Genomic DNA, 27,803 nt, shown 5'->3' on the forward strand with positions numbered 1-27,803 from the left:
CTATAAAACTGAATGGGGTGTGATTCAGTCAATGAATCTGAGTTGCATGGCTGAATGCCGTGTTTAATACGTGTAGGTTGCTGCAACTGGTAAGCACAGGTGTATAACGCCAAAAATACCACTGCCCAGATTAAACCCAGGTATAGTTTGGCCCAGGCCAGAGTGAACCCAGGGGATAAAGTGTCCTAGGCTAAACTATACCAAGGGATTTAAAATAGACTGCACCAGACCACACCCCATCAGGCAAGAATATGCCCCATCTGAAAGAAGAGACAGAGAACCAAACCTTTTAATTATAATTAAACCTCTTAATTATAATTAATTGTCCTATGGCAATTATCAATATAGAGATCAGCTGACAACAAACTTGCACCAATATCCGACAATGAACTTCCGCAAATATCTAAAAAGCGTATAAATGGTAGTAAGATTTTCAATTTTATCAATTGAAGCAGTTGGGGGTCTGCCGGTCGTTGAGTCGTTGCTCCTCAGCCTTCGCCTTACTTATATGCTTGTATTAGCTTTCCCCAGAGCTGCCTGCTGTACTGTTGTAATATACAAGCATGATCATTTTGATGTTGTTATCAGGGTTCAAACTTTTAACATTTATACTAGAAAGAGCATTATGAAGTGATAGATATGTGCTTTTATTTTAATGTGTTAACACTACTGAGAAGTATGGTACTAATCTTTGATCTTTGTGGAAGTTCATTATTTTTTTCTGATGAAAGTTTTTCTGGTTGAAGCAATCAAATTATATGTGTTTACAGTTTTAAATAAAATGTTGAAAGACTTAGTAATTCATGTGTATATCGCTCATCACTATTGATATCATGAGGGTATAATTTGTCCTAGAGGAGTATGGTTTGACCTAGGCCATAATATACCCCAGCGTATAAATTGGCCCAGGCCATAATATGCCCAGGTATAATCTATCGTAGGCCATTTTGACCCTGTGTATACTCTGGCCTGGGGGTATACTACAGCCTATTACACTGGTACTCATTTGTTTACGCATTAGACTCTGGTGAAGAGGAATGGACAAAAAGGCAGAAAAGGGAGACATAAGGAGGATAAGATAGGAACTAGTGACAAAGGAAGAAAGTATGGATGAAAAATCGTATGCAAGAGTGAGATGAAGAGACAGAAAGTGTACGTGGTTACTAGGCACCCTCGTTATTCGACAGCACTAGCAACTGTTTATTAAGGAAAAGTTGGGTACCTGCACTTTATAAAATGTAACTATGTCCAGAGGTGCAGGTCTGGTTTCAAGATGTATGTTTTATATTTCTTCTAAACGTGGTTGGCTGCGTGGACCTAGATGCTACTTATTTTGCCTTATTTCACACACTGCAAATATGCGTGTATCCTGTTTCAGAACCAGAAGTGCAAACTTCATTTTGCCCACTGAAAAAACATATTTTCACTAAACATGAGAATGTAGGAAGATGAAAGAGAAAAACCTGAAGTGTGGTAAGTTTAAAACAACTAACATTAGGAGTGTATTTTGTAGTTAGTCCAACGATATCACAGTCAGCTCAAGATCTATTTAAATACCAGTCATATTTTGAAAAACCTAATGTGAGTGGAATGAAGGTAGTTCAAGTTCTTAATCTGCCTTTGAAGCACCTTTAAACAGAGAGTGCCTAACGTGATAGTCTATGGTCACAAAAGTATCAGTCGAAAACTTTATAAGGCACTATTGTCCTGAACAATTTTTGCAAGTTAGCTACTTATGCTCTTCACAATAAAGTTAATCTTTTGAAGTAGGCAGTGAGACAGCCTTTATTACTAATTTGTTTGTGGTATTGACTACTTGTACATTTTAAGGTCTGGTTTAAAGTTATGCATTTTATAGGGTGTTGTCTGCATGGGCTCACAGTTTCTCATATCCAAATTCAAACATTACAGGTCATTGCCAATCATTCAGCCTCTAGAGTTCTGTCTGCTCCAGTGGAGGCTGCTGGGGCATTAAAGTGGTGGGGCAGCACGGGGGAGGCAGTGCAGGGTAAAATAATGTAAAACATGCTTACCTGCCATCTGCAGCATTGGTGCTCTTCTGGCCTTTGCGCCTCATCTCAAGGCATGCCACAGGCTTCCCTACACCAATCCAGACACTCATCTCATGCTGTTATTACCCAGCTTAAGAGCAGCGCAGTGATTGGTATGCGTGTCCTAGTTAGGCGCTCACTAAGGGACTACGACCCTGTGCTTGCTCTCCATCCAGCTGTACAGCACAGCTCGAGTGGAGAGATCGAAGTGCTCATAACCGTTTGGCCAACCTTAGATGGCCGGCCAGAGTGTCCTGCGCACTTGAAGCAGTGCCACCACGCCTCCTACTTCATGCAGCTATGTCGTGTCAGAATGGCCGGTCCCACCCTCAGCTCAGCTGCAGGAAGTGAGAGTGGAAAAATAAAATGATAACCTTTGTTATTATCATCTTATTTTTAATTTTTCACTGTTGAAAAGGAATGAGGCGACGCTCCTCTGCCTTAGCCGAGGAGCTGCCACTGGTCTGCTCTATGTTACCGGATTTTCTGGATGATGACATAAACATGGCTATTCCCTCAGGCTCTGTCAGCTTTGATACTTTCAGATCCCAGAAGATGCTTCAAGTAAGGTTAGAACTTTTCCAAATGAAATAATCAAATAAATCTTTACTTCTGTTCTCCACTTGGATCTATATTCCTGGTCATCGACCTTTCTCTTGCTCCCCGTCATCAACCTTTCTAATCAATTGTGCCTCCCATTCCTCCTCCTCTGGTATACTCTCCCACAACCATAATAACCACTCCTCTCTTTCACCATTACATTCTCATATGTTTCCCCCAAATCCTCAAAGCATCAAGGTGATCAGAAGTGTCGAACAAAAGCCTTCTGCGATCATACAAACTCCAAGACAAAATTAATTAATTAATGTTTAAATTGTTACAGTTTTCCTATTGCATGTGAAAAAGCCTTATATCTATCCAGAGAACCACACATTTAACCACTGAAAAAAAAATCATGTTGGTTCATAATGATGATTGCCGTTTTTAACTTTTCACACACACTGATATTTCTGGATTGCCTTGCAGTAGCAGCCGCTGGGGAAAAGTGCTGGATGGGTGAAGGGGATTACAAAAAAATAAAAACGTAATAATATAAAAGCTCACTTACGGCGTACGTCCGCCGCCTCTCCTCCATCCTCCCACTGTTCCTGGCTCCCAGCAGCACACCGGCTCACAGACTCCCCTAATTCAATCACAATGCTGCTATCACCAGCAGACAGCCTCTCCTCCATCCTCCCACTGTTCCTGGCTCCCGGCAGCACACCGGCTCACAGACTCCCCCAATTCAATCACAATGCTGCTATCACCAGCATGACAGCAGCATCGTGATTGGTCTGAGCGGCCTGGTTTGGCGCTCAGACAGGGAGTGGGAGCCCTGCACATTCTCCACCCAGCTGTGCAATACAGAAGTGTGGGGAAACGCTAAAGCTAAGTGCGCATATCTGTTTGGCTGGCCCAAGACAGCCGGCCAAACGGTCATGTGCACTACAGTGCACCAACCACTCCTCCCCCTGCTGTCACATATCCCAGCCCCGCCTGGCCTAACCTGGATTGACTAAAAATAAAATGATAATAACATACATTATTAACGTTGTGTTATTATCATTTAATTTTCCTTTTGCACTCAGTGGGGTGATGCTTCTCCACCTTAGCGGGGGAGCCGCCGCTGTTATCTTGCCTTCAAAATGGCAGTCATAGATGGTCACCATCCTTACTAGAAGAGCTGTTATGCTTCCGACAGAATCGTTCACCTTTCCTGACGACCAAGTATGATGCGAGGAAGCCGTCCGGACTGATTGAATCGGTTCCGAATGTGATTCAGGCAGTCTGACTCATTCTGAGCTGAATTGTGCAGCTTAGTGGAGATGGTTTCCGAAGCAGCGAGTACGATGACTGATTCTGACAGCAGTGCCGATTCAGTTTTGCCGAGATGAAACAGCTGTGGGAATTGGACTTTGGGGGCCCATAGCAGGCACCTCTTCTACCCGGGCCCTCTGAATTAGTGGCTGAGGCACCCATGGCTTCCCACCACAGGGTTCACGCTTTTCCTCACCCACCGCTTTTTTCAATGGGGCCTGTGTTCACATTGGGTAGACAGGCTTCCATTGAATTTAATGGGAGTCTGACCATACAGAATTCGTACACATACGGACACATTGTAATCAATCCGTGGGAATTCGTATGGAAAGCTTTCTGGAACCAACTCGTCATGAAGGCTTTCCGAACGAAATGGAAATTGGCCCCAGAGAGTCAGAAATACAGATATTGTCATAAGGCCATATGTCATAGGAAAGATTGGCTTGTAAAGTTAGTGATGAAATACTAAACTAGTTGTCTCTTCATTCAAATATCAGCACACTTGCAGGTTAGGTTGAGCCTGGTCAGAAAGAGTTAAAATATCCAGTGACTCTTTGTTTCTATGACAGAATATCGTGAACAATAGCATTGTGACACAAGAATATTGTGTCAAAAATATTGTCTACAAAATATTGAGTTTATATTCTTTGTATGTAAGCTACCAAACTATTGTGTCAAAAATACTGTGGGACAGAAAATCGCCAAAAAAAATAGGAATATTGAATTTATAAAACATACATAACATTATAAGTAATTTATTTAAAATATTAAACTAGAAAATAGAAATACAATTATATTTAAATATAAAGTAATACAAATTACCTAAATATATAAGAATGCTTAAAAAATATAAAAACAATGCTTTACACATTTGTTTAAATGTATTAATCAAGTATATTAGCTATTACTCAAAAGTTAAAATGAACTAACATATACAACACCATAATATATATACAACTTCAATTCAAAATGGCAATTATTATAACAATAGTTTTGATTAATACCTTGCTATAAGTAGATAAATAGACATATATTTTAAGAAATACAAAAAATATTTAAGCAGTTTCTAAAACAAAAACTTAATAATGTTACCAATAACTTAAACACGAAAATTAACAAACAGATATTAACAATATATTTCTCAATTAATAAAAAATAAAAAATAATGTTAATAAATGTAATAGTTAAAGAAAATGGTGCATATTTTATTAAAAATAATATGAACATTGAAAAATAAACAATATATTAAAATAACAACAATAAACAATAAATATCACAAGCAAAAGTGATGCGCTTCAAAGGAGTCATATTAAGTAATCTAAATCCAATTTAAATAATCTGGGCAACATGATGGAGTTTGGGGGGATTAGACTACTCCAACTCCAACATAAACAAAAGCAAAGAAAGTGTTGGATTTTGGAGGTTTTAGAATTACTGTTCCGACTCCAACAAAAGCAACAGTTGTGACGGTTTTGGACTTTCGAGGGTTTGATTTGTTATGACCAATCCAGTTTAAGCAACAGTAGGAAAATGTTGGATTTCAGAAGGGTTACCCTCACTATTGCTACTCCCATCTAAACCACAATAGGGAAAGTGTTAGATCCACTATACAACTTCAATCTAAGCAAGAGTAAGAAGAGTGTTGGACTGTGGAGTGGTTAGGTTTATTATTTGTCCTCCAATGTAAGCAAAATCAGTGAAAGTGTTGGACTCTGAAGATTTACTAATCCCACTCAAAGATAAGCAGCTGTAGGGAAAGAATTGGACTTTCAATGGGTTAAATTTACCATTCCCACTCCAACATAAGCAAAATGAGGGAACATGTTATACTTTTGAGGGGTTATATTAACTATTCCCACATCAATGTAAACAAAAGTAAGGAAAGTGTTCGACGTTTGAGCGGTTTGATTTACTATTCCCACTCCAATCTAAGAAACAGTAAGGAAAGTGTTGGTTTTTGGAGGGGTTACATTTACCAATCCCACTCCCACTCCAACATAAGCAAAGAAAGTAAAAAAACAAAACTTTCCTTCCTACTTCCCTCCCAATAAAACACAATTCCCCAAACAGTTATAATAAACTATACATAAAACATTAATGACAGTAAAATATTCAATAAACTAAAACAACTGCCAATTGACACACAACATTATCAACTAGAAAATAGCATAATTAACTATCAATTAAATACTGAAATAAAATAATATTCATATATATATAATTGTGGCGTAAGGATTACCTTGGATATATATACCATGTGATCAAGGTCGTGGAAACACGACTGAAGCGTGTCATGTCAAGATGCACGGAATAAAGTTGCACTAAAACTGGATATAGCATGCTGTGGCCTGTACCTGTGTGTCTCCTGGCGAATTTGGAGAGTGGGACGGTGATTATTCATATATATATATATATATATATAATGAGAGAGAACACCAACAGTTGGAGGCCCACACGCAACCGTGATGTAATTATTTATTTTCTTTTGGCAGCACAGCACACACTTCATCAGCACGAGCAGATATCGCCATAGAAGTTCCAACGCGTTTCGGGCGTCACCGAGCCCATCATCGTGGAAATGGCATGTAGGGAGAAGCAGCGTTACGTTCCTTTAATTAATGTTCATGTAGTTCCGCCCACTGGCGTCTTTGCTCTGCATCCTGATATTTGCAGTTTTCAATAATCCTTTAGTAGGTTCTTGTTCCTGTTGTCTCCTGAAAAATAAAGAAACCACAGTGGATTGCTTGAGCATTTAAAATTGTCCACTCCGCTGATTTATCCCAAACGAAAATATCACGCTCCTCCATACGTGTTATTCAGAGTAATGACACGGGACGTGATGTTTTCAAAAGCTCTGTGCCTGTTGGACCATTAGTTAATTCTTATCTGCGATTGTGTTTCTTGAAAACAAAAAAAGTTATTTAATAGGCACTTTAAACATGGTGACTGCTCTGCAAACTTTGCTGCCTTGAAAGGAGCTGCCATGGTGTAGGCTCCCTCTACAAAAGTGAGATCCCTTCCAGGCTGGGTGTATCTCTAGATTAAGCATGGGCGTAAAATCCGTTCCGCTCGCGGATTTTGCGGATTTTCGGTAAATCCGCAATACGCGAACTCTCGCGGATTTACCGAAAATCCGCAAATCCGCGCGCTGCAGATTTTTTGCTTGTGTTCGCACTGCTCGCGGCCCGCGGCGCGGGCAGCAACAATCTCGCACTTGCGAAATTACAAAAATTACAATTGGGGAGGGTTGAAGGAAGTGGCCCAGTCTCCATCTTCCTGTTCCTGTCCAGCAAGCTCCTCTCATTGGGGTGGGGTGAAGGAAGTGCCCCAGTCTCCAACTTCCTGTTCCTGTCCAGCAAGCTCCTCCCATTGCTTAGTCCATTTCCTGGCCACTTTGAATTCGATCTTGACTGGGAAGGATTACTTTTTGTGGATGCTGCTGGATATTTGGATTTGAGGCCTTTTGGATTACTTTTGGATTCGAAATTTGATTTCACAAGTAAGTTGATAAGTTGATGTTGTTTGTTTGTGGTGATTTTTGTGTGTGTTTTTCGACTTTTTGGGGTGGTGTTGGGGGCTGGCTATGTTGGTGGGGGGCCATTTTGAGGCATGGTCCTGCAGGTCCTGGCCATGTGGATGGGGTCAAGCGGCCATTTTGAAGTCAGGCAGTGTGCTTTGTGCCATAGGCCCACCCAGTCTGCTCTGATTTCATTCATTATGCCCAGGGGGCCTAGAACTCCTGCGGATTTACCGAAAATCTGCAAGTTCGCGAGCTGCAGATTTTTTTGCTTGTGTTTGCACTGCTCGCGTCCCACGCAGCAACAATCTTGCACTCGCGAAATTGCTAAAATTACAATTCTGCACATGAATTGAAAACCACCAGCAGGCACCATAATTAATTGCAAGGAGTCCATTTTGTGGGGGGGGGTGGGGGGTGAAGGAAGTGCCCCAGTCACCAAGTTCTTCCTGTTCCTGTCCAGCAAGCTCCTCCCATTGCTTTGTCCGTTTTGAATTTGATCTTGACTGGGAAGGATTACTTATTGTGGATGCTGTTGGATATTTGGATTTGAGGCCTTTTTGACTTTCTTTGGATTACTTTTGGATTAGAAATTTGATTTCACAAGTAAGTTGATAAGTTGATGTTTGTTTGGGGCATTAGCTACAATTTTGGAACTTTTTTCAAAACATTAAGTAAAATATTATATAGTGGCTACTGGCTAGCCACAGTATCCAGTTGGACCAGGCTTAGTTATGGGTGCATTATACAACTGTTTTGTTGAATTTTAACATGATTCTGCCCAGGGCATGGATGGCATTGGATTGTGGTGATTTTTGTGTGTTTTACGACTTTTTGGGGTGGTGTTGGGGGCTTGCTATGTGGGTGGGGGCCATTTTATTGCCTGGTCCCGTGTGGGTGGGGGTCTAGGGGCCATTTTGAAGCCAGGTTGTGTGCTTTGTGCCATAGGCCTGCACCCAGTGTGCTCTGATTTCATCCATTATGCCCAGGGGGCCCAGAATCGGTCTGTTCGCGGATTTTGCGGGTTTTTCGCCACGTTCGCGTCGTGAAGCAACAATCTCGCACTCGCGAAATTGCAAAAATTGCAATTTTGCACCAGAAAACCACCAGCAGGCAGCATAAACCTTCTGAAACTTGATGGATGGCATTGGATTGTGGTGATTTGTGTTGTGTTTTTTGACTTTTTGGAGTAGGGGTTGGGGGCTGGCTATGTTGGTGGGGACCATTTTGAGGCATGGTCCTGGCCATGTGGATGGGGGTCAAGCGGACATTTTGAAGGCAGGCAGTGAGCTTTGTGCCATAGGCCTGCACCCATTTTGCCTTGCTTTCACCTATTGTGCCCAGGGGGAGTCAGTGGTACATGAAACTACAACCCTCTCTGTGGGCTCTCTTGGATCAATGTTAAATTCCTGTTTCCCAAAAATTTAGCAATTCTTATTTTTGATATTTCCATATTGTGGTGTGCACGTGTGTATTCATAAATGCCTACTTGCAAACTATTAATTGAAGCGCTACATATGCAACATATATTTAACTGATGTTCCCCTGTCTTCGTTTGCTTTTAGGTGCACAAAGTCAAGAACTCCGCATCATCGTTGAGCATCAGTGCCAGGAAGAAGTCCTGCTGCGGCCTGCTGTTCCGACATCTGAAGAAGAAGGCTCCAAAAAGAGGTGCCCGTAGCTCCTCTTGCAAGAAAGATGTCTCTACTAAGGAGAAGAAGAAGCAAGTGGCACCACTTACCAAGGAGACTGGTGCCTCGACCACAAAAAAAAAAAGCAAAACCAATGAGCAGGTGCAAAAGTTCAAGCTCATCATTTGTAACCATTCCCTGTAGTGCTTCCTGAAGGGGCCCTCCAGAATTCGGTTGCCTACTTGCAACTATTGTGTGACCCTGCTCTGACAGTCACAGAATAGTTACAAGTATGCCATTGCCAACAAAGATCCTGTTAAAAAAAATTTACATTGCAACACAAAGTAAAGGGAGCAGACAAGCAGGTGCCAGCCTTCATTAATGTCAGTTGGGGCAGGGCAGGTGTTGTTGTAATTTAATTTTGCAAAACTTAAAGCACTTTGCAGGTGTGCTTTGCTTTGCCACAATAATGTACACTCACTGGTCAACCAGAGGGTGCTGTGATGACACCGAGGGTGGCATGGGTGTGCCAGCCAGAGGGTGGCATGGGTGAACCAGAGTGCCAGTGTTGACAGAGGATGGCAGTGCTTTGCTTTCCCCCAATAATGTACACTGGTGAACCAGAGGGTGCTGTGATGACACAGAGGGTGACATGGGTGAGCCAGAGGGTGGCATGGGTGAACAAAGAGAGTGCCAGTGGTGACAGAGGGTGGCAGGGATGAAGAAAGGCTTGCAAACAGGCTGGGCACGTAGAAACAACAAGTTCGCAAAACTGGCGACCCGACAAGTAAGTTCGCAATTTGCGAAATTGTACGAAACCCTCGCGAAATTGCAGAAACCTGTGCGAACACAAAAAAAATCCGCAAAATCCGCGAGAATTCGTGGATTTTGCGGATTTTCGCAATCCGCAAATTCGCAAATCCGCAAATTCGCGGATTGCGAATCCGCAAAATCCGCCCATGCCTACTCTAGATGCAGTAAGCGGCACGCTGCCAGGTTGGTGCATGTAATGACCATCACATCACAGAAGGACAGTGGGCTGCTCACCAATCACTAAATAAGGCCAACATTGTTATGTGATGGAAGTAGTAAATAATTATTTGTAGAATTCTCTGCTTTGGCATCATTTCATCCATTATACGAATAATATGGGATAGACAGCTATTCTTATGGTGGAGAATCCTCAACAAAGTATTTACCACTTCCTCTAGGAATTAATAAATGTTGTCTTTTACCGACTGTAAGTTAGCCACCTCATGTGGATAATTTAAGCAGAAAGAAAATGAAAAAACTAACAAAGATTGAGAGTGAACTGAAAACTCCTAAAACTCGACAGGTGCTGAAAATGCAAAGAAAAATGCACACAAACAAATCTAGCCACAAATGCCAACTCATTCTAAAACAGGTTAAGAAATCCTTAAGAATTGCTTTTCAGGGAGTGATATCCACAATGTGGGAAGAAGAAACATAGAGTGCACACCTTCAGATTGCTGTTGTGATTCACAAAGAATCGCAATTAGGAAAATACAGTCCATACATTTTGTACATATGGTCCATTGATTCTTAGTGCTTTGAAGGAAATGTGGCAGGTATTGAAGTTGATGCAGGCATGTAGAGGTAGCCAGTGTAGATCCACCAAGGTTAGATCCATGGGATTTCACTCTTCAACACACTAATTAGATACACAGAGGCATAGGGTTTGCTGTTGAGTGGGTTCTCTGTGTGAACCATAAATAAGGAAGAACAAAATATTGTCCATGTCTAGCTGAGATTGATGAGGCACTTGGATTATGATTCTAAAAGCTGCATTAGAGAACCATGACTTAGAACAATATATGTGCCATAGCTGATGAGAGGCTGTCTGTGCTTTCATAATTATAAGTGTCTGGAAAAGAAGGCCAACGACGATGACGAATTTAAGTGATTTTTTTAATAACAATGACATTTCCGGCTTGAAGTATCAGTCCTGGATCAGAGCTTTAGTGGTTCTGTTCATTGTGAAGATAGACTCTATTGTATATGGGTTGAATTAGACCAGCATTTTTAGGATTAGCTCCACAAACTGCTTCCTTTATTTTGCTCAGCCACAATAGTAGATTCAATGATTCTTTTTCTGGAAACAACTGATATAGCTTAATATACAAAGATAACTGTTGTTTGCAGATTGGTAATCAGTTTATTCTTAAATCAGGGCAGTAAAGAAAACGAAATATATATTTTCCCTAAAATGTTTGTGCCTATAAAAACAGTCAAGTATACACTCATAACTGCAAGCTTGGGCTGGTAAACCCACTTTTTTGGGTGAAGGATCAAGGGAGGGTGGGTTTTCCTTTTTGGGTAGTCACTGTCAATGTTATATAGGTAGAAATATATTATTGCAAAAAGACTGCAGTTCAAACCAGCAACTATTTAAATGCTAAAAACCAGCAACTAATTATATGGCTGGGATGCCCGTCACCCCCTCCCAACACAATCCCCAAGGATGGGAAGACGGACGCAGTTCTGAACTTTTGGAAGGCGGGAGGGAGTCATCCTCCCGGCCGTATTTATTAAAATATGAAACAAAATTAAAACATTAAATAAAAAGTTTCATAATCATGTACAATTTTCATTTATTACATTTCGATGAAGACATGTTCTTTGGCTAACCTTAACAAATCTCTAATACAAAGGTTTCCTAGCCGAGTCTAACATCCTGCAAATGCATACATTCTAAATAAAAATTGTACATCCTAGCATTAAGGGCCAACGGCAAGGTCTTAACCGGTGTCAGATCCCTACTACCAAAAACTCTCGCCCTCACGGTGTGAGTGGCGGCCGCGCAGAGGACTGTACCCTCCTTGCCAACTCTAATTTCCCTTGTCTTGTCGGGGGCCCCCCTTTCCGCTCGACGCCATATTAAAGGTCGTCCGAGCACCCGTGTGAGGTATCTGTAGGAAGGACAGCGTGGACTCCCCCCCCCCCCACCCCCACACTCTCTATCACATCCGCCGTCGCGGATATCCGGGCCCCGGGAAATTCGTAGGAGGGGCATATAGCCGCCTCCTCCCCTGGAAGGGGCCTATGGCCGTCTCCCCTTAGGCGACACATCCTTAGTGGGTGCCGCCTCCCAGTGGGAGGGGCCAATGGCCTCCTCGCCCCGGGCGCTCCCATCCATAGTGGGTGGCGCCCCCCCTCTAGGGACCTTGAAATTACTGCTCACCGATCATGACCTTACCGCCCGACCAAAAAATAAATACGACGTTTGTTCACCTACTAAGGAAGAAAATATCAGCCTACTTAATTGTATCAAACTGTTTACTCCTAGAACAAAAAACAGTATCCTACTGACAGAAGTCACATCATCAATCTAGACATTCATTCTCCTTCTATATGGAGGGAAAAAAGATGTTATCAGAGCAAAACTTTATTGCAAAACCAAACATTGCCATAAGGGGCTGGTGGGTGGGTCAAAATTGCTCCTTGTTCCGTCGAGGGCTCACGAGCAACGAGTGGGTGCAGCCTTCCAAGCACAGGAACAAGAGGACGCTTCTTCGGATTCCCGCTCTCTTTATTCTTCTTCGGGAGGGCGTGCACCCTCCGCCGGTACGCCTACTGGGCGTGGCCATCGGTGTAGGTGTCTAGGACAACCCCTCTTGGGCGGAAAAAGGCGCGCCCCGGCTACGCCGCTTCGGGCATACCAGCCGAGACACGCCTCCCGCCCAAAATGGTTTCCCGGGAGGATCAGGGCACCCAACCATACGTTCGGGGGGACCGAGTGGTCGCCCCTTTCCATATGGCCGGAATGCCCGTCACCCCCTCCCAACACAATCCCCAAGGATGGGAAGACGGACGCAGTTCGGAACTTTTGGAAGGCGGGAGGGAGTCACCCTCCCGGCCGTATTTATTAAAATATGAAACAAAATTAAAACATTAAATAAAAAGTTTCATAATCATGTACAATTTTCATTTATTACATTTCGATGAAGACATGTTCTTTGGCTAACCTTAACAAATCTCTAATACAAAGGTTTCCTAGCCGAGTCTAACATCCTGCAAATGCATACATTCTAAATTAAAATTGTACATCCTAGCATTAAGGGCCAACGGCAAGGTCTTAACCGGTGTCAGATCCCTACTACCAAAAACGCTCGCCCTCACGGTGTGAGTGGCGGCCGCGCAGAGGACTGTACCCTCCTTGCCAACTCTAATTTCCCTTGTCTTGTCGGGGGCCCCCCTTTCCGGTCGTCCGAGCACCCGTGTGAGGTATCTGTAGGAAGGACAGCGTGGACTCCCCCCCCCACCCCCACACTCTCTATCACATCCGCCGTCGCGGATATCCGGGCCCCGGGAAATTCGTAGGAGGGGCATATAGCCGCCTCCTCCCCTGGAAGAGGCCTATGGCCGTCTCCCCTTAGGCGGCCCATCCTTAGTGGATGCCGCCTCCCAGTGGGAGGGGCCAATGGCCGCCTCCCCCCGGGCGCTCCCATCCATAGTGGGTGGCGCCCCCCCTCTAGGGACCTTGAAATTACTGCTCACCGATCATGACCTTACCGCCATAGGCCGGATGGTTGACCGGCTATCCGGCCCCCCCAAACTCCTCCTAAAGGTCATGCTTCCTCAAGCCCCTTAGCCATGCTATGAAGTCTCCTATGAGTAAAACATTCCCCTCCCGGGACAGGTGAACCCCATCATTCAGATACATGTGATCACCCCGAATACACCCATGAGGAATGCTATGCAACTGCGCCGAGCGAAACAATCTACCAATTTTGTTGTTAACCTTCTTCACCGAATGGTTCAGTGCTGACACTGAAAGGCCCCCCGCCACACCTTTCTGGGAATCATGTGGGACCAGGCAATCGTGCACCCCGGGATTCTTTTTGCCAACCAGCTAACGGCCGACAAAACTTGCTCGAGTAATACTCGTCTACCCAGTGTCACCAAGTCATTGCCCCCCAGGTGTACTATGACTACAGATGGCGGTGACCTCTGCCGCCCTAAGAGACCCTCAACAATAGATTCGAAATGGTCAATACAGAGCCCGCCCCTTCCATGGAAGGCCACTCTGTACCCGTATTCCCCAGCTGCGCGAGTCGCGTCACCTGCTTTGAATACGTCCCCGGCCCGCCTCACGTATGAGTGGCCCACGACCCAAACCACTCTCTCCTCAGACGGTGATCCATGACCGCTGGTCCCCTGGTACTGGGTCGACTGAAAATTCAGCCCCGCATGACATGCTCGCGAAACTGTAAATCAAACAGAAGACAAGAAGCGTGAGTGCATGTAACTTGACTTCACAACATGTGCAATCGCACATACCTTTTAAAACAATTCGAGGACCATCGTCCTAACTGTTTCACTTCTTCTGCACTCTGACCCCTGGCTGTAGCCTCAGTAGCAGCCCCAATCCTAAAGGAGTGGGTCCCAAAATCGCACGGGTCCATGCCCGCCGCAGCGATTGTCAGTGCTAGCACCCTCTGGAACTGAAACCTCGTCAGGTGGGTGGCATCGATGTGCCTCAGCAAACTCCCCCCCCTTGTATCCGCCCTCAGTGCCAAGTATTCCTCTATACACATTATCGGGCACGTGGGGGACCCACGCATGCGCTGGACAACAACACTGTTTCCCATAGCTCCCTGGTCAGTATTGCACCTAGCTATCGTGACTACCATCGAATCACCCCTAATTAGGATGTGATCCCTGCACAAGCCTCCCTCCACATCTTTCTTATTCCTTGCGACCAGTTCGCTCACCCCCATAGCCCCATGGAACGCTAATGCGAAATCTGCCCGGAACAGAACTGCTTCGAATTGGGAGGAGCATGTCGTGACTAGTTTCGCCATGAGTAGGGACAACCTTTCTAAGCCAATCAGGTGCCTCTCGTCTTGCTTGCGACCCTCGAGGCGCTGCCAGCCGCGAAGGGCTTTTTTCGCCAAAAAGGAACCTGTTGGGTCTTTCATGCCATGCACCTGCGCCATGAATGAGATGGCCGCCTTGTGTCTATTGGCCGTTGCCGCTGATCAGCCTTCTCTGTGCAGTGCTACCAGGAACCCAAGGAAGGAATCCTCCTGACCCCAGTTCTGACTCCCTGTCGGACCCAAAAATGCACAATAGGAACGAAACGCTCCTTCGTATGCCTTCCTCGTCCTGGGGGCTAAGCTTGCTGCCACAAGGTCTTGTAATCCGGGGCACCGATTAGCCAGAGTGCTTTGGGGAATGGTGCCGCCACTAGGTCCGCTGTAGGTAGATAACCCCTGAACGCCTGCATATGTTAACGAGAGAGTGCATCAGCCGCATGATTCAGTACACCCGGCACATGTTTCGCCCTGAATTGTACATTCAGTCTCATGCAAAGCAGCACAATTTCCTTCAACAATCTCAAGATCCATTTGCAGCGTGCTACCTGATTGTTAATGGATTCTACAACAGTCATATTATCAGACCAAAATACCACTGAGCGGCCTCGGAACTCGTCCGGCCATGCCATTAGAGCAACAAAAATAGGGAATAGCTCAAGGAACCCTATGGTACCTGTGAGACCGCTGGTGTGCCACCACGTCGGCCATGTTTGCGCCAACCATCGATTACCAAAGATGGCGCCAAATCTCACGATCCCCGCCGAGTCGGTCCACAAACCCAGCTCGTCCGAAGACGCTGGCGGCTTGTTCCACACTACTCGACCGTTGAAGTCCGCAAGGAATGCCAACCAAATGCGCATGTCCTGGCGAACCTCTGCAGACAGTCTCGTGCGGTGGTGCCCTTCTTTGAGACCAACCATAGCTTGTGCAATAGAGCGTGAAAAGGGGCGGGCCATTGGTATCACTCTCAAGGCAAAGTTAAGCTGACCCACTGCTTGCTGTAACTGGTGCAGGGTCACTTTCGCCTTACCAAGGCAAAGTTCCAGGGAAGCCCTAAATTTAGATACCTTTCCCACTGGCAAACGGAAACATCCCTCCACAGAATCGAGCTCAATTCCCAGAAACTCCAGTGAAGTAGATGGTCCAACCGTCTTACCTGGTGCCAATGGCACTCCAAACTCCCTCATGAGGATGCAAAAGTCCTGTAGCGCCTGCGCACATTTCGTGTCGCCGGCTGCTCCCAAGAACAGAAAGTCATCTAGGTAATGCATAACATGCCTATGCCCCGTGGCCTCGGTGAATGCCCACTCTAAAAAACAGCTGAATTTCTCAAAATAGGCACAAGAAATGGAGCAACCCATCGGCATGCATTTATCCATGTAATAACGTCATTGGAACGCAAAACCTAGCAGACGCTGATCCTGTGGGTGTACTGGGAGCAACCGGAATGCCGATTCGATATCTGATTTCGCCATCAGCGCCCCGGGGCCCAAGCGATTAACATGGTGACGGCCTCATCGAACGATGCGTACCGCACCGAACAGACTTCCGGGTCAATAGCATCGTTTACTGAGAAACCCCTTTGAGCAGACAGATTATGGATCAGCCTAAATTCCCCCGGGTCCTTTTTGGGGACCACCCCTAAAGGGGAACAGATGAAATTTGCCACTGGCGGGCACTGAAAAGGCCCAGCCACTCGGCCTAGGGTCACCTCTTTAGCGATTTTTCTCTCCACCACACCTGGATTATGCTGTGCCGAAAGCTGGTTTTTACACAAAGGTTCCCCACGAAAATCCCCTGCTGGTATGTGGAAGCCATATAAGAATCCCTTCCTCAACACCCCAGCAGAGACATAATCAGGGTATTTGTTTAACCAAGGAGTCATAGCCATGAGATCAACGGGAGTAGGCAATTGTACACAACAATCCACCTCAGTCTTGCTTGGACCCTCCTTTACCTCCCGACCCGCTATTTTTCGATCTGCATGAACTCTCCGGGTGAGAGGAATTCCCACAACCTGCACACACGTGCTTGAACTTACATGCACCTTGCGGTCTGTTACAGTTGCCTCTATTGAAGCCCCAACAGACCCCCCGCTTTCCACCATTCCCGCCGGTTTTCGGCTGGTGATCGCCACCGGTGCCTGCTCGAAAGGGCACCGCGGGCTTTTGGCGGGAAACCCCCGACCCACTCCCGCCTGGCAAGGAAGTCCTTGCCGTCCCAGGCAGGAGCTGCTTATGCCAAGAAATTGAGTCGAGGCAGTCCCATGTCAGAGAGGAATCATACTCTTTCGCTTTACGGAATTTTATGTCGTAACCTTTCCATTCATCCCCCTCATACGTTTCATAAAAATCCATTATACGTGCCTGATAACAAGACAGTTCGGTCAATACCTCGGGCTTACGTTCACCAATAATCGCAGTAAACATTGCAAAGGCCTTCGCCCAATTCGTTATCGTCTCCTCCACCCTGAACTCCGCCATCTTGGCGCGCCAGACACTCGGGTGCCACAAATCTTTCTGTGTTTTAGCATATTCCATCTCGCGATGGTCGGTTAACAACGAAAACATATTGACATACTTGTCTGCCCATATCAATTCTTTCGTGGCCACCGGGATATGTTGAATCACCCTCTCCCGCCTTGAGGGAAATGAGCCCTCCCCTGCCACTGGCAAGGCGAGCTTACCTGGTGCGGTCGTTGTTCCCGCCGTTTTCTCGAGACCAGCTGCCGGTCCTTCTGGTGTCACCTGTGGGGAGACAAGAGGGAGATTCGCCTTCGCGGCATCTCGCGACTGCCGCAACAGCTGGATTAGTAATTTGGCCTCTTTGGCCGTGTCTCCTGGCGCCGTAGCACCCCCTGCCTTCTTATTGAGCCATGCGGCCAACTGGGTGGCCAATTCAGGGGGCATATCTTCATCGTTAGCGGGCGTAATCACAACCGGAATCGGTTGACCCGCGTCTGGGGTTGGTACTGGGTCATCAGCTGGTATGGCAGGGATGACCGGGGGCACTTCAGGGACCGGAACCTCCCCTGCCACCGCCCTCCTCTTAACCCGTTTCCCTCTACCCTCGGGGACGACGCCCGGCAATGCCGGGCCTATTACCTTCTTCGGGTTACCAGGCTTGTTCATTGCGGCCAGTTGCTTCTTGACATCCGCCAAATCACGACCAAGCGCTGGGACTTTTCCGAAGTTTCGTTCCATTCTCGTCATTCTGGTCACCAACATGCGAAGCATCTGGTCTGTCTCGGAACCCTTTCCTGCCTTCTTGCCAGACATGGTTTCGATTATCAACTGTTAGCCGATCAACACGGTCCTGGATCTTTCGCTGTAGAGTCTCTGAAAGAGAAACACAAGAATTACAAGTTCTCAAAATTGCTCCTTGTTCCGTCGAGGGCTCACGAGCAACGAGTGGGTGCAGCCTTCCAAGCACAGGAACAAGAGGACGCTTCTTCGGATTCCCGCTCTCTTTATTCTTCTTCGGGAGGGCGTGAACCCTCCGCCGGTACGCCTACTGGGCGTGGCCATCGGTGTAGGTGTCTAGGACAACCCCTCTTGGGCGGAAAAAGGCGCGCCCCGGCTACGCTGCTTCGGACATACCAGCCGAGACACGCCTCCCGCCCAAAATGGTTTCCCGGGAGGATCGGGGCACCCAACCATACGTTCGGGGGGACCGAGTGGTCGCCCCTTTCCAAATGCTAGGCCGCTAAGAAAATCCTACAACGTTGGTCTATGTTCTATCTTGGGAAGATTATGTTTAATACTACTTTCCTTACTCGATTCATCCTCTTAAAAGAACTCCTCAGTCTAAAGTGGACATTGTTAAAAGTTTTGCTTTGGGTACTATATCATTTAGCAGGAGAGGGTGGCAGATGTATGTATTTATTTAAAAGATTTCTATAGCACTCTTTCACCAATAAAAACAATAAGGATTTACATTTGAACAAAAACCAGTTACATTGTAACCATACCTAGGAGTAAGGGCTACGGAGGTTAGTAGGCTCAATTAAAAATATCATCAGGAGCAATCTTATTTCGAAATAACTGGGAATGGTGTTTTTTATGCATTCCGAGGGATAGGAGAAAAGGCTAACGAGGATGGTAAAATGAGTACCATTGAGTTGTGTATTTCTGTGATAAAAGCACATGCATAGCCTTACAAATACAGAAGAACTACTCTTCCTTTGCTCAAGGACAGATGTTATAACCCATTGTTAAAGTTTCCACTGTAAAAAAACTGATGATGTTGCAATGAAATTGTTGATGTCTATATGTAATAATTGTATATATGTGGTTCAATATTTTCTCAGATTTCAAAAGTAATTGATTTTCTGTGATGCATATATTGATGGTTTATTGAAACAATTTAATGAGATTGTGATATATTAAAATAAACTCATTTGTTACAGAATTAAATACTATAGAATGACTAACACCACCATCCCTGCTTACCATTTCTGGAAACTCCACCATCGATTCATTAATGATTTCCTTTATCAGGTCTTGGGACATTGCAAGAAATGTAGTAAAAAGTGAAGCACACTCTTCCATCAAGGAAATTCTGATTTCTTTAAACTACCTCCCTATTAAATAGTCAAGCTGCCACAAGATGTGTTTCCTGTACAACAACACCAAAGCTCATACTAAATGGAATCAAAAGTATACCAGGTAGCACTCTTTTGAAAGCATATGTAAAAGGAGGCATTTAATGTTAATAAAATAATTAATGTTCTGTGCGAGACAAATATTGTTTATGCTGTCACGGGAGGAGGGTCTCACTTTTTGCCTGTCTGCACTATCTCTTTATAACAGGAGTTGCAGCTGATTAATACAGAGTCCCTGGCAGCACACCAATTGCCTGCTGGTTATTAAGCTGTTTTTTTTTCATTTAATTCAAAATACACTTAAACTCACCATGCAGGCATTATTTACAAGTGATTTCAGATGGGTCGCCTGAATATTCTCAGGGACCACCCGAACACATGTTGTTAGATAATGGTGCAGCATTGTACGACCTACATTTTCAACCTACCACAATGTCAAGATACTTTATGATAATTTTTTTTATTGCTGTATGTTTTAAGAGCAACAGTGTGGCTGCTGTATATGCTGTGCATGACGCAGAAAGTGAATAAATATTGCTTACTTCTACCCCTTGTCTTTGACCTCTCCTCTCGCGTCTTTCCCTATCTCTCTTACTCCCATTGAATATATTCTCTCACTTTCTTTCCTTCTATGTTATGATCTTTGTCACCTCTTCCATTTCTCGCCTTTTTAAGTTCCTTTCCGTCAAAGAGATCCTTCCAGTCTTTTCCTCTGTACCCCGCCACACTCTACAATCGATTCAATTCAATTCAATTCAGGATTCTTTGTTCGATGATTAAAAATCACCATAAAAGCACAAACATACAGTATTTTTTTAAAAAGACAATCAAATTAGCATATGAATCCAATATTAATACAATCAAAGTCACTAAATATAAAAATGACATTTGTAAGCATTAAAACCTATCGCTAAAATCTTACAGTCCTCCCCCCCCCCCCGGTTGCCCTTAATCGAACCGCCACTTTGATGAAATTAATAATACAACACAATGTGAGAGGGTCAGTCGCTTGTTGTAGATAGACCAAGGCCTCTTGGGTACATTTCATATTAGCTTGTTTTAAAATATCAACCAAGAATCTACGCCTAGGCGTTGAATAAAATGAACATAACAATACAAAATGAAGGGAATCCTGCGGAGACCTATTGTTGCAGCCGCAGGTTCCCTTCTGCTCAATTGTAGTTGAAAACCCTAGTGGTGATGCCAATAAATACGGTAGTAAATTGAGCCTAAAACTGCACATTAAAAACCTGTCCTGAGCATAGTGCATCAGGTATATAGATATGGCTCCATTCTCTCTGTGATCTTAACAAGGTTATAAGCACCCACTGTGGTTTTAGACCTTTCTAACTCTATTCTCTGTGTAACTTTTTCTGCCAAGAATGCTTTTTTTACAATCATTTTATGCTGGGGGATAATCACTGCCGGGTCAACAAGGAGATTCCCGAAGCCCAGGGTTTCTAGTGCGGTCTTAACATAACTGAGCCACGGGATTCGCATCCATTTGTCTCTGCCCAGGCAGTCATTCACGATTTCCCTACTTAAGGTCGCCTCTGGATTAACCCAGATTTTTAGCCAAGCTAAAATTGGCCTGACCTTCAACAGATCTTCAAGATAGGGCATCCCTAACTCCCTGTGTGCAATTACTGCAGCTAAACTTTGTGGAGCTTTCAGGACGGATCGTAAATATTTGTTCTCCTCCAGTTGCAGTTGGCAAGTATTCACAAAGCCCCATACCTCTGCCCCATAAATCACTTTAGAACAACACATAGACTTATACAGGTTCAACACCTGTTCAGGGCACCATCTCCCCAACCTACGCCCGTAACCTGCGATTGCGCCGTTAGTAACATTCATCTTACGGCAACGTTCCTCCCCCAAACCATTACATTTTAATGCCCTGTCAAATAGTAAACACAAATACGAAAATGATTTAACCTTCTCTATTTTATGGCTCCCTATCATTTAGGTACATTTAGTGCAGGGTTTATTGCCAGCTGCCAACACGTAGGATTTACCCAAATTAACAGACAGGTCCAATGAGCCCATGAAAGATACAAAACCATCAATTAAAATCTGTAGACTCTTTGGTGTACGTGCGAGGAGGACCGCATCATCTGCGTAAAGTAACACAGGAACATGACGCAACCCTACTCGTGGGCAATCAGATCCTAACTGTAGGAGGCACTGCTCCAAGTTATTAATGTAAAGTGAGAATAAAAAAGGCGCCAAGATACATCCTTGGCGTATCCCGCTTATACAAGGGAATGAGTCTGTGCGTCCGCCCTCCATGTTATACCTAACTTGTGCTGAAGTACTACTATGCAGCTCTCTTAAAATATTGATAAGGCCGACCTCTATCCCCATTCTGGTCATCATGTCCCAAAGCTTGTCCCTATTTACATGATCAAAGGCGGCTGCCAAATCCATGAACCCCATATAAATAGATTCATTACTAGCCTTGGTGTATTTGGCTGCCAGCATATAAAGGTTCAAGCATTGGTCACTTGTGGACCGGCCCATCCTAAAACCGTACTGAGTATCTGAGATAATATTGTTTGCCTCTGTCCACTCAGTCAACCGGTTTAGTATCCCTCTGCCCATAATTTTAGCAGATACATCGATCAGTGAGATCAGTCGATAACACTGGGGGTCGTCCCTATTGCCCTTTTTGAAAATAGGGACAATAATAGCCGTTGACCAAGAGGGCAGTAAACCACAGCAAATTGCTGTGTTTATAACCCTAGTCATTATAGGGGCCCACAATCCCACAGAGCTTAGGAACAAGTCTGGCGGGATACCGTCTGGGCCAGGGGCTTTATTTTTAGTCAGACCCTTAATCCCGACCTTGATTTCCTTAATTGAGAAAACTACGGGCTGGCCCTGGTCAACATTCCCTACCTGTTCGTCCGATGTTCCCACTTCGTGATTATATAGACCCCTATAATGAGTCATCCACATGTCAGGCATGATGTTTGTTCCTATTTCAGGTGCTTTATCGTCCTGGAATGTAGGTCTATTAATAATCCTCCAGAATTCTGACATAGCCCTCTTTTCCCCCGCCTCTCTTAGATCTGCCCATCCTTCTGATTGTAGAGCTAATTTCCTCCTACTCAGCTCGCTCTTGTATTTTTTCCTGCATAAGGCAACTTGTAGGGCGTCCCTTGGCCTCTTTTTTAAGCTATTTTTAAGCTCCCTCAGGGCCTTGGAACAATCCTGATCAAACCATCGCGGATGACAGCAAGTTCTTTTTTCCGGGACACTAGTTTTTAGCAGACCATCTACCAAACCGGCAATCTGCTCAAATGCTAGAAGTAGCTGCGGCCCTTCTAAACACGCCTCAATAGCTGATTTCCCACTCTCCATCAAGGATCTATAAAACCTTTCTCCGTCTATTTTGGACCACCTAAGGCGTCTGCCCTGATCAGTGACCCTCTCAGTTATCGCACCGGGCTTCCTCCCTCTGGGGCCGGCCCGATAAATTGCATCTAGTATTATGGGGTTATGATCACTAAGCGGGTTCCAATGGATCCCGACTCTAGTGATGCTATTTTTGAAAGCCCTAGAAGCTAAAATATAATCAATATATGAGGAACATCCTCTACCCTTAAAAGTTGGTGGGAGGGTACCATCCTGCAGTATATCCACCATATCAATGGTATGAACCAGGTCATGGGTATGCAAGAGTTTGGTTAAAGCATGACCTTCCACTGAGTGCTCAAAATGAGCCCCGTTATCCACTGGACAGCGCGACCAGGCCGCATCTATTGGGAAGAGAGCCGGACAGAGGTGACAGTTAAGGTCCCCCATGACCAGAATATTTTGAGCCTTGGTCCCCATCCCCCGACAATATCCTGGCCCAATCTACCCTCCAATTCACTTATCAGTGCATTACAGCCTCCACCTGCTACATTATTATAAACGTTAAACATGATCAGTTTTAACCCTTTACCATTGAACTGTACCTCTTGAATGTCATGTGAGTTACAGTTTAAGGTCGACCATGTGCCCTGGAGGTTCAGATCTACATATAAGGACAATCCTCCCATGGCCCTACCTGATCTGGATTTCTTTGCGGGGACAAAAAAACATTTATACCCTTGGATATGTAGGGAGCTATTGTCAACCACCCATGTTTCTTGAAAGCAAATTATGTGGAACCTGCTTATATATTGACGCCATTCTTTATTTTTGAATTTAGATGCCAAACCGGCTATATTCCAGGACACTATTCTGACCACATCATCATCTGCCTCCCCTGTTTTCCCTCCCATTCCTATGCCTTGTGCGGTTTCTGTTTGCCCATTATCCGCCACCGCGGTGTCAGTCACTGTGTCCTGAGAACATGTATGCTTTGGGTGGGGGACATATGCATTACCATTATAGGTTGGTTCTGTAATCATTGGAGACACCTTTTGTAAGCCAACAGCATCATCATCTGCTGTGCCCCCAGAAAGGAGTCAGTCAACTCCCTCCATGCCTGTTAAGGCCGCATAGCGGTTATAAACGGGCATGGAGCGATCAACCTGATGGTGAAAGAATGGCCTGAGACGACCTTCCTGATTTTGAAATGGGGGCCCAAAACCAGCGTTCTGATGTCGAAGTAGGGGCCCAATATGATTGCTCTGATAATGAAGCGGGAGCCTGAAATTGGGTGCCGGAGCCACTAAACCTCTGGGGTAAAAGTAAGTCAAATCACGTGCAGTGATTGAATTACTGCCATTTTGAGGGAACCAATTTACGATATGTCTGACTGCTCTGTCATCTCTGAAGTTTATTATAATAATGTCACCCATTATATCCTTTATTCTTTGTCCCAACCAGGGGAGACGCCTGACATGAGGAATTTCACCATTTATGTTTGGTGGTAGTGGACAATTCTGTCTGAGCCGAAATATAACTTTATTTTTCAGCTGATGCTGATCTTCTCTACTACCCTCCTCTAAAACTGGCACTCCTGTAAGAACCACAACAAACGGAACTGCTTCGGGGGGCAGTTCTACTCTGTGCCTCTTAGGTGGAAGTACCCTAGCAGTGTTTTCATGTCCATTAAGTTTGGGGGCATTTCCTGGGAAATTCGATTTTCCACCTTCCTGTGCCTCCTTTTCTTTATTTTTGGTATTTAACCCTGCTGTTTTAGGGGGAAATGGTTTCGGGGGTCTTGGTTTAGCCAAATTAGTATTTTTTATTCCTTTTTTGGCAATGGTAGTTGGTGGTAATACAGGGGTTGGGGGCGCTGGTATTGACTTTGATAAGTCCTTAATAGCCCCTTTAATTTCCCCGATAGCCTGTTCTAAATTCCCTAGTTGATGGGCTATTCTTTTTAGCCTCTCTACTAATGGCATAGTGAGTGATCTCATTAATTGTTCCATACTACCCATTAGATCAATGCTGGATAGGTCTTTTGTTGGGAGGTGTGACGCAATAATTATTGGAGGTGTTGTAGGTGCGTTAGGTGAAGAGCTTTTGGAGTACCCAGAGTTAGTATGAGTATTCTTGTTTTTCTGTAGAGCACTCCCCCTCTTTCTCCTTTTTTTCGGTGGTGGGCCTTGGGCTCGGGGGGTTTTAAGAGTTGCCTTTGATTTATGGACTGGGTCTACTCGTAATGATGGGGTATCCGGCAGGACTTCTACCTCTGGTGTCAAGTTACAGTGAGAAGCTGAATCATTTATGATCAAGTCATTGGTTACAACTAGTGGAGGGGTTCTATCCTGCAGGAGTAGTGGGATACTATCGTTAAAAGAAGCCTCACAGCCCTCGCTTTCACAATGAGTAATGGGAAGTGGTGAAATCGCTAGCTGTAGCGGGCCCAGAGATGAACGCTTGTTCTTGATAAGTTCAATAGAGCGACGTCTCTTAGCCCGTCGCTCTGCAAGAGCGATTTCCCTATCAGTTCCTGTGGTAGCCCTGATAACATAGTTGTCGAGTGTACCTCGATTAGCGCCTCCTGCCAATAAAGACCTGTCCTTAGAGAGAGACAACATCATGCTGGTCACTAATCACTGTAGGGGCCTATTCAAACCACACTAGCAAAGTTATCTCGAGCAGGTCAATAAATATACACTTTTAACAGCCAAGTTGAATGCTTTGAATGAACCAGCTTACTACAATATTACGCGAGGAGTCTTTGTCATAAATTGTTCGCTGATAAGGGGGGGCCCAGCCCAGTCTCCTATGGTCTCTGAGGGCCTCAGAGGGCCCGCCCTTTGCCCGGGCTTAGCCCGGCCTGTTCCCGCGCGCTCCCGCGCAGCGTAAAGCCAAATCCAAAATAAAGGGCTAGCAACGAGCCGTGGGCGGGGCTGGCAGCAAAGGCGGGACCAGGTAGTGTGGGTCTAGCAGGGACTCCTGGGATAGTGAGTGCCTGCTCTCGCCTGTCTGCTGACCACACGATGTTTTAAGCGCCCAACAGTCCGCTGCTCCTGTGCTGCTCCATCAGGTAAAACTCCCGCTGATGCTTTCAGTTGAACGCTGATACCTTTAAGCGAAGCGGCGCCCGCGAAGCGGGTGCCGCGAGGTGTGGGTTTTACCCGCTCTCAAACAATCACTGGCGCTAATCCATACCCGGCCAAGGAAAGGAGTGTCAGTATCTATTCAATTCTCTCTCCCCCTAATTCATCTCCACATCAACCTCTGCGACCTTTACCTTGCTCTTCAAATTGTTTCATTTTACTCTACCTCGTGAACATTTAACCTGATGTCCACATCTCCATACACTCAAATGTGCACCATCCCTCAAGCACCAATTTATTCTTACTGTTCCTGTTTTTACAGTGTTCCGTCCTTTTCTCCTGCTCTTTCTTTGATGAAGAGGGAATTACTGATATCAAAGAAATTTCACAGGGCATGCCTGGTCGCCTTTGGGGCGTGGCTTCCAGCCTTTGTCCACATTCTTAGACCATGATGTCTAATTGTGGTCTCCATTGCTGGGATCTTCACCAAAGTACAGTCCTCCATATCGAGTTGTCTGACATCTGTATCTGACTTAGGTTAAGTTGTGTATCTGCCTTATGGTACTCTTCTTACAAGTTATCAGCATCATTGTATTCCAGTGTGATCAGCTTATTTTCTGTGTTTGGGTTCGTAGTTGGGAATGCTTGTGTATCACTACTTTATTATTTATTTACATGGGTGGCTGTCCAGGGACACAGATGTGATTGTAATGTTGAAGATATTTATATTACGATTCATGTGATTTTAGCATTACGGTATTCACTTGTTTGTATTGCTTTTGGTTCTATTTGTCTTGCAATTATTTGGTATGTAATTAATTTTTTGCAAATGTGTATGTCTTCAGCTGTTTTAGTTCATTGTGATTTGTTTTATGGGTGCTTTCTCTGGGTGGGCAAGGCTTATAACATTGCTCTTAGACTTTTATATATTTTGACATCCATGCAATGTTTAAGTGTGAAGGCACCTTCGATGGGCTGAATGGTGCTTTCTTTCTTGCTCGATTGGATAGTTCACCAGAAGGGGTTTTTGTGATCATATACACATGTGGGAAATTGCATCACATAACCTTTCGTTTTAGTGATTTAGGACCTTAGGAGAAGTTTGTGCATTTATCAACTCTCTGTTTGTTTTCTCTACCTGATTATTTCATTCTATTAGCAGTGTACCAGATGTTTTTGGACTGTGTCCTACCTGGTAATTTCATATTCGGCTTGCACAGCGTCTTAAAGTCAACTCTTTGTTCCCTAGGGATCAGATGTAAACTGAAGTGCGGTTAATAAATGGCCCAACCATATTACATCTACTATTAGTCTTGTAGTTTGTTTTATAGCAGCTGTGGTTGTTTTGCTAGCTTATTATCCAGTTCCATGTATGTGATATAGTGATAGGATTAAGAGTAGTAGAAGTAGTAGGACTAGCTGTAGTAATAGCAGTACCAGTGCTAGCTGTAGTAACAATGTGTGTATTACAGCCATCATGAGCTGAAGTTGAAGGTTTCTGCTCTTACTTCCACCATTCACCTGTGTGGCAAGAGGAAATGTAGAATTCACTAGAGAGGAGCACCCTCCCAATGCTAACTGGTCAATGAAACAATCGATGATCTTATTTGCACTTACTGAAATAAGGACTTTCATTTTGGAGTCAATGTGTCACAGGCTGCTGTCTACTATCAATTCTTAATCCCCAGAAAAAGATATGGCTAAGGTCCAGACTAGCTGTGCAAACAGTCAAAATAATATGAGCACACCATATAGTCACATTGCTAATAACCTTCTATCCCAAAGTAAGGATTTACCTATATTTAACAATTTAACTGCTCTTCATGAGCATCAGCCAAAGCACACACTTCCAAGG

Source organism: Lissotriton vulgaris, chromosome 12 (assembly GCF_964263255.1).
Source record: "Lissotriton vulgaris chromosome 12, aLisVul1.2, whole genome shotgun sequence".
NCBI lineage: Eukaryota > Metazoa > Chordata > Amphibia > Caudata > Salamandridae > Lissotriton > Lissotriton vulgaris.